General features: G+C 31.2%; 1 protein-coding gene across 1 annotated transcript in view; it reads left to right on the forward strand.

The window, feature by feature from the left end:
• Nucleotides 1–15,359, forward strand: part of LOC145334425 (uncharacterized) — a 165,005-nt gene that overhangs the window by 140,938 nt on the left and 8,708 nt on the right. The gene's annotated exons all lie outside the window — the stretch shown is intronic.

Consider the following 15,359-nt stretch of genomic DNA (forward strand, 5'->3'; position numbering starts at 1 on the left):
ACAGGGATCTAAAGGGATAAGATAATGGTCAATGTTGTACAATTCGTGGTTGAAACGTTTATACACTCAACTAAATAAACCAACTAATTAAGATTGTTAACCCAACGAAGAAGAAAACGTTATTATAAAACTTTGGGGACTAGTGTAATAAACAGACCCCCTGTTTACCCCCCCCCCCCCTGCTATTCAAACAAGTAATATTACTTTTATGTGTAGCGCTCAAAATAATACAAATAATAGTCTATAATAAAAGAACAGTCAAAGACGTCCAAGGGGGGGGGGAGGGTTAAAGTGGGGATTACCCTCCCCCCCCCAATTAAAATTTACCCCTACCCTGAAGGTGCCGTAGGCACCCCCAACCATTTAGGAGGGGGTATTTACCCCCCAAAATATTTTACCCCGGGGGTAAATTTTAGGAGGGATAAAAGAAATTTACCCCTGCCAACTGATTTCAGGGGGGGTAAAAAAAATTTGCCATTTTACCCCCCCCCCCAAAAAAAAAAAACGAATTATCCTTACTCTAAAGATTATTGGGTTTAATGTCTTGACACTACTTTATTTAAGCATATGAATGAGAAAACTTTTGAATAAAACTTTTGGTACCAGTGTACTTTTTGTACCTTGTCCCTGAAATGATCCGATCCCTCCCACCTCTCTCCCCCAATCCAATTAAAATTGGTTGCCCTCTGGGAGTGACCCTCCCCCCACACCTATTAAAAATATAATTTATGCATCACATTAATTACCCCCCCTCACACTCTTCTATAATAACAATGGATATAATATACATGAATATATTGATGGTGGAAAATTTGTTGAACTAATTTGTTGGTCAGTTCGTTCATACAGTAGGAGGTGGAAGGGATGTGGTAAAAGGGATGGATGGTGGTATCGTTATTTTGCCAGCTGTGAGTACTAATTTAGTAGAGTACAAGAAAATGTGATGCAACATCCAAGTAATTATATATCGATTCCCATAACAATGCTATTAATAAAATGTTCCCATAATACAACTAAAAAATAGAATGAAAAATAAGAAAATAAGTAGCAAAGCTGCTCAATAATTCGAAATGTCCGTCTGTTTGTTAGAAACAGTCAATATACTATCAAAGATAAGCGGCTACATTTTTTTGGGAGGATTCCTCCAATTAATACCTTGTTTCGCTGTGATTAAATTTCAATTTTATATGTTTTATATTATTCTTTTAAAATTGTTTTGCTGATGTGATAGCAATGCCTCTTTTATTTAAGCCATTCTGATTATTTATAGCGAAGCTGCTCTATAAATTATTTCCTCTGTCCATCAGGCAGTACGTCCCGATATATGAAATGACGGCTGCTATTTAAGATAAATTACAGTTAATTTTTGTGAAATAAAAAAACATCTAGTTCGATGAACTGAATTTTAGTTTTCGAAAGTGTGCGTAGCTTCCGCGTCCTATCTCAATATTTGCTACTAGCTAAAAAGCTTCAAACTTTTTTAAAAATCTAAATTTGAAAAATTTAAAATTTTTAATGTATAATGTATAAATCGTTTATACATTAAATCGCTTTTCCATTTGACCGGAGTCGCTGAAAATAGGGTCTGCAATAATTGGGTTATCTGCTGTACACTTTAGGAAACTAGGGCTCGAATAGGAAATTTATTTCAGCTGATCTAAATCCATGATCTTGCCTCACAATTCATGGATGTTGTCATCCTTGTTTACTTTATGACATACTCAACATGATGAGAATTTTAATATTACTAATACAAACATTAAGTTTATATTTCACATTTTTTATTTGGACTGGCTGATTAGGTTATTTATCAGAGATCTAAAGATATAAGATATTGGCCGATAAATTGTTGCACATTCCCTATGATTATACACAAAATTACCCCTGCTGCATATTACAAATTGTGGGTGAAACATTTGGACACTTAATTTTATGAACCAACCAATCAAAATCAATAAAGTCCCCAAAGTTGTTAGGCCAACAAATGAGAAGTTCTGCATTTAATAAAAGCTTAGCATAGGTCTTGGTCCTTGGCTATTTAATTTATGTATTTATGGCTTTAGGCTATACATATTCGTCACTTCTCTACCCTATCGAATACATTGCCCCTAGAAGCTAGGGGCGCATATGTTAGAAAATATTATAAATTAATGGGTCAATAGGGTCTTTGAATGATTACTTCTTATTTGGCCAATTCTTATCAGGTCTTTTGACCTCATGTTAATTTTATGTTAAGTGTGCAGTTTATCTATAATACAAAGTAGCTTGATGTCTATCTGTCCGTCCCTTAAGATCTCGGTAACCATGAAACCGATCGGATTCTACTCTTCAGGGTATATACTATTGGTCCTGTGGTGGTTTTAAGCTATTTTGAAAATTTTGTTTCGACTTACAAATTAATATTTTGATTATTAAGTACTGTCTCTGTATAAGAGTTGTTTTCCGTTTGTCCTTCCTTCTAATTTTATCAACCTGACTAGAATCAAACTGGAGCTTCTCTAAAAATAAAAAAAGATAATTCCATTTACCAATTTCAACATTAGACTTACGATGTTGTTTTACTTTATCGTTTGAGTCTCCTAACGCCAGAGATCCTAGGGGATAAGACAATTGATCAGAAAACCAAATCCACACCCCAAATTATGATAAACAGTTATACTACTCCTGTTGTAAATCAAAATTATTAAACCTAGAAGGAACCAATTGAGATTTAATAAAATTACTCAACGTTTTCAGGCCTTCTAATGAAAGAACTATTTTTTTGTATAAAACTTTGAGTACTAGTGTAATTTACAGTCTAACTCCAATGTCCCCTCCCTCCCCGCCATCTTATGCACTATATATTTTTATATCATACCCCTTGAATATGTAATTTTTTAGAGTGTGTCCATATTTTTACAAAAAAAAATAATAATAATGATGCGCCCCGAGAACCTAACGGCTTTATATTTGAAAGAAGGGGTTGAAATAGCCTAAAACCACCCCAGGAGCTTTGTAAAACTTACTAAAATGGAGAACTTTACGGTCACGTAGCTATAGAAACCTTAAGCTATAGACAAGTAAACTTTACTTCTTTATATTATGGGACATTTAGCCTAAAAAATGTACAATTTGTCTTAGGAATGATAAACTTTAATTATATTTGTTAGAATATCCAAGATATCTAAATCATGCTATGTTTTTTTAAATTTTGTTGTATTGTTGTAACGCCATGCATGGATATGTTTTGAATTTTAATGTGTCATAAGAAAAACATAAAAGTTGTAGACTTATTTTTCCACGGTTAGCCTTTACAAAAAAGTTTCTATAAAGTAAGAATGAATTTATGAAAATTTTGATGTTTTTATATCAACACAAGACTGTAGTAATAATCAGGGAGAAAGGGGACATTGGTCTGTTTATTACACTAGTCCAAAAAGTTTTATAGTAATTTTTTTTCGTTGCATTATAACTTTGGGGACTTTTATTGGATTTTGATTAGCTGGTTTATTAAGCATTTCATCAGTAATTGTATAGAAAAGGGGAAATTTTGTCATACTAGCCAATGGGGGATAGAGGGGCTAGACGAATAGCTTAAAACCATCCCAAGACTTAAATAAAATTGAATAGCCTAAACCATCATAGGACTTATGTAAAGCTTATCTTATATAGAGAGCCCAATCGGTTCAGTAGTTATTTGAGATCATAAGCTTCATACAATCTAAAAACAATCTAATAGCTATAAAGCAATGCAGGAATATAAAGGGATAAGACACTGGCTAATAATTTCTGTAAATCCCAAAGATGATACACAAATTTTGTAAATTACTATAATTGGTTAAAATGTCTGGATACTCAACTAAAAATCAAAATCCAATAAAAGTCCCCAAAGTTGTAAAGCTACCAAATAAGAAAACTTCATTATAAGACTTTGGGGACTAGTGTAATAAACAGCCCAATGTTTCCTCCCTCTTTGTATTGTATAAAAGTCCCAAACGATAAAGAAATCGTTATTTTAAAACTTTGGGGACTAGTGTAATAAACAGCCCACTGTCCCCTCCCTCCCTCCCTCCCTCCCCGGAAGCAATGTATGATTATTGTGTCGAATCAGACGTGTGGGGGAAAAATTGGTCAAAAGGAAGGTTTCACATTACAACAAAATTTTGATTCTAATATAATAGCAAAAAATAGCCTAAAACCACTTTAATATTCTAAGATCAGGTCAATGTTACTAGATAAAGAGGGGACAATGGGCTGTTTATTACACAAGTCCCCAAAGTTCTATAATAATGTTTTGTTATTCGTTGGATCAACAACTTTGGGGACTTTTAATTAATTTTGATTGGTTTGTTTATTAAAATGAGTCTTCAAACATTTCATTCACTAATTGTAATTTTCAAAAGAGTTATTTTGTGTATTATCATTGTGGATTTGCATCAATTAGTCGGCCAATGTCTTATCCCTTTAGATCCCTGCAATATTTCTTAATTTTTAAGCTGTTTTGATAAAACACCCCGCAATGGGTGTAATTTTATGCTGAATACAAGATTCACGCTATTTGGGATACGTCAAAATACTTATCTATCTATCTAAAAGCGATGTTTTTCTTCTTAAAATATGTCCTCATGCAGTATCCCGTATGTATGCAATTTTGCAACAACATTATGTTTAGACCTTCACGTTAGTTTTCTGATTATACAATTCTGACACTCTATAAGAGTTAATGTTCGTTTGTCCTACCGTTTCAGAGCTTCGCTTTTATGGATGTTGTCATCCTTGCTTTATTACAGTATATAGCTTCTCGAAAATTATGCATCTCTATTTTTTTTTATATTTACTAAATATAGATTTCCACATAAACTAATTTCTTTTAAAACTTTGTTTTGGTATATTGCAGTTTTCTTGTTTGGGCTATGCATCTTATTTTATCTCTTATTTTTAGAAATATCTGTCTATTTATCTTCAGGGATCTAAATGGATAAGACAATGGCCGATAAATTGATGTACATTTCCAATAATAATACACAAAACAAAAAGTTGAAACATTTTGACACTCAAACTAATAAATCCAACCAATCAAAATTCAATAAAATTGCCCATAATTGTTTAGACAACGAATAAGAAAACGTTATCATATAACTTTAGGGACTAAAGTAATAAAAAGCTCAATGTCTCCCCCCCCCCCCTCCTTGCTTTAAAATTATAGATTGTGTATAATTTTATGCGAAGCCATTCACGCTTTTTAGGGACTGTCAATTATTTTTTAGAAATGCTTCTTATATATATCTATCTATCTATATCTATCTATTTATCTATCTATTCTATAGATATTGTCATAACAAGTAGTAGGCCATAAAAATTGGATTATTGGCTTGTAATGCATTTTATATGCGATGCTAACTAGCAAAGCAGGGAATGGACAATGGAAAATAAGTTATTCATGCCTACATTACCTTTGGGAGTTGGTAAACATTATATAGGGGAAGAAAGGGTTAAGGATTAATTTATCTAGCAGTGTCCTCTGCCTCCCTGGATGCAAATATTAATATATCTAAGAACCAATATGTTTCGCGTTAGCATGAATCAAAACTTTATATTTTATTAAATAAGATTCTTTAACATGCTGTCAAAATTTTTTTTTTTTAAATTAACATTATTAGACAGTTTAAATTTAGGATTTTTAATAAGTAGTCATTTATTAATATTATTCACAAAAAAGTACCATTTTTAAACTGAAACCCCCATAAGGGACAGGTAGTTTTTTTATTTGGTTGTTTATTACTTTAGGTTAGGTTAGGTAAGGTTATATTGGATACTGGGTAGCCACGCAGGGTTAGGTAGATTTATGCCCGCAAAACTAATTGGGGTAGGGGTTAGTGCTGTATAGGTCTTTTAAGGAATCATCTTGTAGTGCCAAATAACAAAATTACGTCATACAATACAAATTACAAATGGCCAGTATACATTTACATTGACCAATGGTAAAATGTATACTGGCCTATCATTGGTCATTTGTATTGTTTTCCGTGATTTTTTATTATGCACTATAAGCTGCTTCTATTTTTAGGGATATTTTATTTTTTTGAGCCATTCTAATATATCTATCTATTGATTGTTTAATATGCATTGCGACCTACTCAATGCAAAATACTTATAAATTAACATTATCCCATTTCAATGATGAAGTCCCCACATTTTAGAATAGTTAATTATCGCAGCGTGGTTCGTCCTTTTCCCCTAAACCGATTCTATGAATAACTTGTAGAGTAGCTTTACTGGGGAAAAATCCAACCCATACTTTAAATTATGTATTTATTCTAATGAAAATGAAAGACTATAAAAATATTATCAAAATTAGACAAATTTAAACAATTTAATATAATTTTTAAGTAAAAAAGCATGTATAAAGACCTATTTATTAAAATGGGGAAATAAGATTTATAAAACGAAGACCCTAAAAGGCAATGTTAGAGACAATAACCCTTCTAATAGAATGGTCATAGTACAGCTAAAAAATTATTAGCAAATATTGTCAGTATAAATTAACATTAGTAAAACAACACAAGAATCATAAAATTAGAGGTTTCGTGATAAACAAACTAAATTAAAAGAATGAAAATTTGTAAAATTAAAGAGGACATTGAAAAAACATTACTAGAAAAACTAATTTGAAACCAATAGTTTAATGTATTCTTGATGTAAAATAAAATAAAATGTGATCTTACTAATTTATGAAATGATTATTGTAATTTAGTTGAGATATGCACACACTTTTAAATGCAAAATCTTAATAATCAGGTCGCCAATTTCTATAAAACATAAAAATCAACACAAAAAATAAAAGTCATCATTTTTGTCTCTCTTTTTCCTAAGGCTTCGGGGCCTATAAAAGTAAACCTGGAAAAGAGAAACAGTCAGTCGTTTTACGGAATTGTTATATCACACAAACTCTTTTTAAAATTTCTAAAATTTAAGGGAAGACTCCCTTCTCTTTCTTTGGAATTTTCTTGAGAGTCTTGGCGGCTCAAACTTAGGATTTTACATTTGGAACACACCTAGAAAATAAAAAGTTTTGTTAGATAAATTCATAATACTTTGTTAAATAAATTATAGAATATCATTTTGATGTTGGTCAATTGAGATAAATTTAAAGATAGGTCCTTCTTAGGGCCTAAAGGCTTAGGCATCCGGACGGATAGTTATCTCCAAATTTTCTTCTGAAGAGAACTCCTATAGCGCGGTACTAGGTACCAGCAAGTCGCAAGTCACTACGGGGCTAAATAGGAATAACACAGGGAAGGTACGGTGGTGGCTCGGCTACCAACGGTTGATGATAGCACGCTATCTGACGGCCGGCACTAACAACTGTATCCTCCCCCAGCTTCTGAAGTATAGGAAAGTTGGAGATCGTTATCTATTCGGACAATTTAACATTTTCGGATTAGAACTCTGAATAAGTTCACGTCTTAAAGGTAGTTTTGCTTTGCTAATACTCTGGAAGATCGGTTCGGGGCTAGCCTAGTGATTTTCTTACCTGACAAAGGTACCTAACAAAGAACTTCACGCCTCACGGGGATACAGGCAGCAGAACGGAAAATTGTAGTCATGTTCGCATGGCTCTAGTAATCACAATTGATACTTCCAGTCCAAAAGTGTCGGCAAAGTTAGCTACCTAGGAATAAAATAAATTCTTAGCACAAATAACAATAAAAAGTTATCAATAATATTTTAATACCATTTTCGGAATAGGGCTTATAGGCAAAAGATTATCCCTTAAATATATTTGGGTTTAGGATTGGTGTCAAATAATATCACCATTCTAAGGTTAAATATATTTGTCGAAACAGGGATTAATGTGTCGCTGATCTGGAAAGGAGACATTGGTGAGAGATTGTAGTCCTGTGATAAAGGATTGCATTTGTCCCTGGAACCCGGAGGCGACCCAAGCGTATTATAGACAGCTTTCCGCGGATAGATTAAAATCAGTATTGTTAACAACGAGGGGCTGAAGGCCTGGGTTAACAAAACTGGCATCAATTTATAATTTTATTTTAATATTCATTGAAAATTGCAATGTTTAATATGCAGAATATTATTTTTTAACCTAACAGTTTCAGGAATCATTATATAAAGGTTGAAATCAATAGGACAATTCTAACAATGCCTAAATTAGGACGGACTTAGGACTGACACTAATTATTGAAAACTTTTACTTTTAAAATATTTTTATCATACGGTAGTTAAAACTTAAATTGGGATGGTCTACCTTACTCTTTTTGACCCCCGTAATTGGTTTCACCCCCTCCCCCCTGGTAAATCACTGTGCACGACACTAATGATATTTATTGCCCTAAATATATCCTATTTTTAATTTCTATGTTTGTTTTCGTGAAAGACATATAAAGATACTATCAATAAAGGTCCAATTGATATATTATTACTTGGATGTTGCATTAGATTTTCATTAAAGTGATGCTCGCAGCTGGCAAAAATAACAAAACACTCTATCCCTTCCTTTTACCCCATTCTCTTCCCTCCTACTGGATTAATGAACCAATAAATGAGGACTTTATTGACAACCTAAATTGACAACAAATTTTCCCTGTCAATATATCCACGTATAACATATATCCATATAAAGGTTAAATTGAAATAAGTCATTATTTTTTTAAAAGATATCTTATTTCCTTTGACAATACATCTCTAGCGATAATTCTTAATATCAGGAAGAGAGGGGACTTTGGAACGTAAATTACACTGGTACCCAAAGTTTTATAACTACGTTATTTTTTGTCTTAAAAACTTTTAGTTAATTTTTAAAAAAATTTATTGGTTGTTTCAAAATTTGTGAAATGTCAAAACTTTTTCATCATTATTTCTATCTACAAAAAAGGTCATTTTGTTTATCATCATTGGGGACACCCTGTATACAGAATATGTTTATTTATATTGTCAGTTGTATTTATAAAAGAAAATATATAGCTGATACTCTATAGTGTGACACCCTGTATATAGAATATATATATTTATATTGTCAGTTGTATTTATAAAAGAAAATATATAGCTGATACTCTATAGTGTGACACCCTGTATATAGAATATATATATATTTATATTGTCAGTTGTATTTATAAAAGAAAATATATAGCTGATATGCTATAGTGTGACACCCTGTATATAGAATATATATATATTTATATTGTCAGTTGTATTTATAAAAGAAAATATATAGCTGATACGCTATAGTGTGACACCCTGTATATAGAATATATATATATTTATATTGTCAGTTGTATTTATAAAAGAAAATATATAGCTGATACTCTATATAGGGGGACACCCTGTATATAGAATATATATATTTATATTGTCAGTTGTATTTATAAAAGAAAATATATAGCTGATACTCTATAGTGTGACACCCTGTATATAGAATATATATATTTATATTGTCAGTTGTATTTATAAAAGAAAATATATAGCTGATACTCTATATAGGGGGACACCCTGTATATAGAATATATATATTTATATTGTCAGTTGTATTTATAAAAGAAAATATATAGCTGATACTCTATATAGGGGGACACCCTGTATATAGAATATATATATTTATATTGTCAGTTGTATTTATAAAAGAAAATATATAGCTGATACTCTATATAGGGGGACACCCTGTATATAGAATATATATATTTATATTGTCAGTTGTATTTATAAAAGAAAATATATAGCTGATACTCTATAGTATGACACCCTGTATATAGAATATATATATTTATATTGTCAGTTGTATTTATAAAAGAAAATATATAGCTGATACTCTATAGTGTGACACCCTGTATATAGAATATATATATATATGTATATTGTCAGTTGTATTTATAAAAGAAAATATAAAGCTGATACTCTATAGTGTGACACCCTGTATATAGAATATATATATTTATATTGTCAGTTGTATTTATAAAAGAAAATATATAGCTGATACACTATAGTGTGACACCCTGTATATAGAATATATATATTTATATTGTCAGTTGTGTATTTATAAAAGAAAATATATAGCTGACAAAATATTCATTGCTATTGCATACAGCCAAAGAGCACTACATTGAAGAGTATTAATACAATCGATATACACAATGATTTCGAAGGTGCTTTGACTTTTGTGTCAGAACCTAAATTGGGACATAGTGCATTTCATTACCCTAGGTTAGGTAACTTCATTTCACTTTTCAATAAAATCTAAAATGCAGCGGTTTTTCAGAAAATTAAATTTTAAAATTTCAAGTTCAATTTTCACCCACTAGGAGTTACCGCATAATCATGACAAGAAAAGCAAAGATTATTTATTTAAAATTTTGAACAACTTTGCTTTTATAAAGTTCTTCAGAAAACCACTCCTGAAGTGAGTTAATTAATGGCCATTTTTATCAATTGCTTTGCTAAGGTCACGTAAATTCAGCCTTAAATAAATCATATATAGAGATGTTTTATGACTTACTTTATAAAAGCAAAATTGTTCAAAATTTTAAATAAATAATCTTTGCTTTTCTTGTCATGATTATACGGTAACTCCTAGTGGGTGAAAATTGAACTTGAAATTTTTAAATCTAATTTTTTCAAAAACCGCTGCATTTTAGATTTTATTGAAAAGTGAAATGAAGTTACCTAACCTGGGGTAATGAAATGCACTATGTCCCAATTTAGGTTCTGACACTAAAGTCAAAGCACCTTGGAAGGCACTGTGTATATATGATATATGGGATGTTGCACCAGATTTTTAAGTACTCTCTTAAAGTGATACTCTCAGCCGGCTAAAATAACGATATTGCCTATTTACCCCATCCCCACCCTCCTACTATATGAACGAGTTGGCCAATAAATGAAGTTCATGTTAGTTACCTAAATTGACAACAATTTTTCTCTGTCATATAATATCCAAATGTTTTCTATATCCATTGTAATTCTTATGAAACCCTAACTTCTAGAATAGCCAAAGAAATTAAAAAGATTTGACCTGATTATTATAAAAATTCTGTAAGTTTTATCTCTACTTTTTACTTTTAAATTGCTTTAAATAAAATAAAAATTATTATACATAAATTTGTACTAATTGAAACAATGCTTTGATTGGTTGGTTCATTTAGTTAATTGTCAAAACGTTGTAACCACTAATTGTAATCTACAGAAGGAATAGTTTTGTGTAAGATTGTGAAAGCATATTAATTTATCAGCCATTGTCTTATCCCTTTAGATCACTGTGTATTATATTCCTATTCTTGTAAATGTTACTCCTTTCCCAAACAGTTATGCCTTGGTATAATAATAATAAGCCTTTCCTTAAATGGACTTCTTAAAGGGCATTAAGAAGAGGGGGGTTTGGGAAGGGAACAGTAGAAAAATCTAATTTTAAAAATATTTAAATTCTAATATACCAGCGGTTGCGCACCTAGCATTTAGGGGCTCTGTATTTAAAGGGACAAGAGAGCATAAAACTAGTCTAAAACCGTTCTAAGGCTTAAATAAAAAAAATCATAGTTTAAAACCATCCTGGGGCCAATGTAAAGCTTCCTTGAAACAGAGGACTCAATCGGTTGAGTAGTAATCGAAATCTTAAGGTTAAGACAAAAAAATAAACTTACTACTATATCATATCAGGAAGGAAGGGGTTATTGGACTGTAAATTACACTGGTATCCAAAGTTTTATATTGTTACCTTATTCGTTGCTTGAAAACTTTGGGTATTTTTTGGAATTTTGATCTACATTTTGTTTATCATCATTAGGGATGTACATCAATCTTTAAAGAAATTATAGATCAGCTATGGCTATTAAAAAATCCCAATTAATGACATTGTGGGGTAGAACCATACGGGCTGATTAATTTAAAGATATGGTAATGAATAATTATATAACCCTAAATATTTACTAATAAAAACTTTTTTATTAGGATAATTGGGGACCTTTTTCGTCTTCTATCAAATTGTTTTCTGCTCTTTTGAAGCGACATGGCTGTGTTAATATTTCTGACGACATTGGCTGATATTCAAAGACCCAATTAAAAGTCTGCATAGGGTCTCCACCCTGTGGGCAGAGTTACACATAGCTCGTGGCCCCTATAGAATTTCACTTTAACAGACAGATTCATAGATAAGACAATAGCCTATAAATTGATGCACATCACCAATGATGATACACAAAACTTCACCTTCTGTAGATTACAATTAATGGTTACAACGTTTAAACACTCAATTTATTGAACTGACCAATCAAAATTCAATATAAAAGTCCTCAAAGTTATTACCCCAACGAATAAGAAAACTTTGGGGACTAGTTTAAAAAACAGTCCAATGTCCTCTTCCTCCCTCCCTGGTTAAACTCCCTATTCTCCTTCTTGAACATAAATAAAAAATCTTTAGCAATTTCCCTTGGTAGTGCCTTGTTATGGACCCCCCCCCCCCTATTTTGGAAAATAGGAAATTAACTACCTTCCCTTCAATTCATTTTATAAGAATGACAACATCTATAAAAGTGAAGCACTAAAATCAGAAGAAATGACAAACGAACAATAACCTTTGTAGAGTGTCAGAACTTTATAAGCAGATCATTAATTTGTAAGTCTAAACAAAATTGTATATTCTTCTTATTTGAAACAAACCTTTTTTTTTACTTATGATCAGTTGCCAATTAATTAGGGAATATGCTGAAAGAATTTCAGATGCCAATCTTTTAGAAAAAAAAATTTATAAAATTATCACTTCTATAGATTACAATTAGTGGTTGAAACGTTTTGACACTCAACTTAATGAAACAATCAATCAAAATCCAATAAAAGTCCCCAAAGTTTTAATCCAACGAATAACAAAACTTAATTATAAAACTTTGGGAACTAGTGTAATAAACAACCCAATATTCCCTTCCACCCTGATTATAATGTGTTAAATTTAAAGGGGGTATTTAAAAAGTACCCATTTAAAATGTGGGTGTTAATGCCAAAAATTTGCATAAAAATGTCTTATTTTTTTTCGAACATTTTTTGCATGAATATTTTTCAATGCATTTAGGAACATTCACATTGTCAAAGTACTTACGCCAGGGAGGAAGGGGAGGGGACATTGGACTGTAAATTATACTGGTACCCAAAGTTTTATAAACACGGTATCTCATTCGATGGTATTTTAACAAGTATTGATTGGTTGGTAGAAATTTAAGGTGTTCTAACTTTTCCACCAATAATTTTATCTAAAGAAGAGGTAATTTTGTTTGTCATCATTGGGTTAGGACATCAATTTATATATAATAGTGGATTTAATCCTTCTTGTTGATTATGAAAATCGATATATTATTACTTGGATGTTGCCTCAGATTTTCATGTACTCTGATAAAGTAATACTCTCAGCTGGCTATAAATGATAACCCCATACCCTCCCCTCCTATTGGATGAATAAACTGACCAATAAATAAGGTCCATATTAGCAACCTAAATATACGACAAATTTTTCCCTGTCAATATATCCACATGAATTCTATACCCATTATTATTATGAATGAATGTCAAGTACAGTTTTCCAGTACCAAGGAGGGAGGGGGGGACATTGGGCTGTTTTTTACACTAGTCCCCAAAGTTTTAGTATAACATTTTCTTATTCATTGGCTCAAAAACTTTGGGGACTATTGATGAATTTTGATTGGTTAGGTCATAAAGTTGAGGATCCAAACGTTTCGACCAATATTTATATATAATCATTAGGGATGATTTAAAAATATCAGTCACTGTCTTATCCCTTAGATCCCTGGTTTTCAAACATTTTATAACCCGCCACTCATAATATGATGGAAACATTTTTCAGGGATGCTAAGGGAAAAGACAATGGGCATTAAATAAATACCCCAATGATAATAATCAAATTAACCTTACTGTAGATTAGCGGTTGAAACTTTTGACACTCAACTAAATGAATCAACCAATCAAAATTCAATAGAATTCCCTGTGTACAAGTATGATAAACAAAATTACTCCTTCCTCCTTCAGTTTATTCGAATATTTGGTGAAAAAAATTCTAACACTGATGGTTTGTTCACCTCAGTATATTTACACAATCTCTCTGAATGAAGGAGTTTTTTTTAAAGAATTAATATGCAGTAAGATATATAAGTTTGAAAGAATTTAAATGTTAGAGGGAGATTTGAAATCTGCATCAAATTTTAAGGATTTTTTATAAAATTCGTTTTTTTCTATAATTCTTTATCTAAAAGCGGAAATACAATTTAAGTTAATTAATTTTGACATCTCTGATAGGTGGATGGAAAACTATCTGCGCTCTGATAGGAGAAGCCTAAGTGTCGTACATCATTCAACTAATTAGAGCGTAGGTAGTTTCCAATCCACCTATCCTATTGGTCAAAATTAATTAACTTAAATTGTATTTCCGCTTTTAGATAAAGAATTATACAAAAAACGAATTTTATAAAAAAAAAACTTAAAATTTGATGAAGATTCAAATCTCCCTCTAACATTAAAATTCCTTCCAACTTATATATCTTAATATGCAGGGAGGTAGGGGACATTGTACTGTTTATTAAACTATTCCCCAGAATTTTATAATGATGTTTTCTTATATGTTGGCTTAACAACTTTGGGAACTTTTATTAAATATTTATTGGTTGATTTATTAAGTTTAGTGTCTCAACGTTTGAACCACTAATTGTAATCTACAGAAGGGTAATTATTGTGGTAATACATCAATTTGTTGGCCATTGTCTTATCCCTTTAAATTCCTGATAAATTATGTATGAGGCTACTTGAAGCTATGCATTTTTCTACTTAACTTTTTTTAATGAATATTTGATAAAAACAGCATATTTTAATATTTTGCATATTAGCTGTTCTTTAACTTTATTAAAAACAATGATGACAACATCCTTAAGTAGCGAAGATTTTTTCATTTAAATATCCGCGGAAAGCTGTCTATAATATAAAATAACTATTTCTGTATTTTTTTCTGCAATTAAATCTTGTCAGGGGATAAAAGCTTATGCAACTTTGGTCAGTCCGTAAGTCTGTCTGTCCTTCCATAATGGTTACCTCTTTTCATTAATTTAGACATGTTAGAATTGCACATGATGATTTTTATAAAAGGTAGATATGATTTAGGAAGCTTAACCACTCAACACTCTAGTCCTTGCAAAAAAGGCTGTACGTCCATTTAAAACATGCTGATTTCTTTATATTTAAAAACTCAACAAAACAGTGTACTGTGTGTAAGCAGAAGATTATTGGAGATTGTGATGGGGGGAAAGGCTAATGCAACTTTTCATATTTCGGCAAATTTTTATAATTTTGGGATACCTTATATAATATTAATTATTTTATAT

The sequence above is a fragment of the Acartia tonsa genome, chromosome 12 (genome assembly GCF_053477335.1).
Source record: "Acartia tonsa isolate MP-2025a chromosome 12, ASM5347733v1, whole genome shotgun sequence".
NCBI classification, from domain to species: Eukaryota; Metazoa; Arthropoda; class Copepoda; order Calanoida; family Acartiidae; genus Acartia; species Acartia tonsa.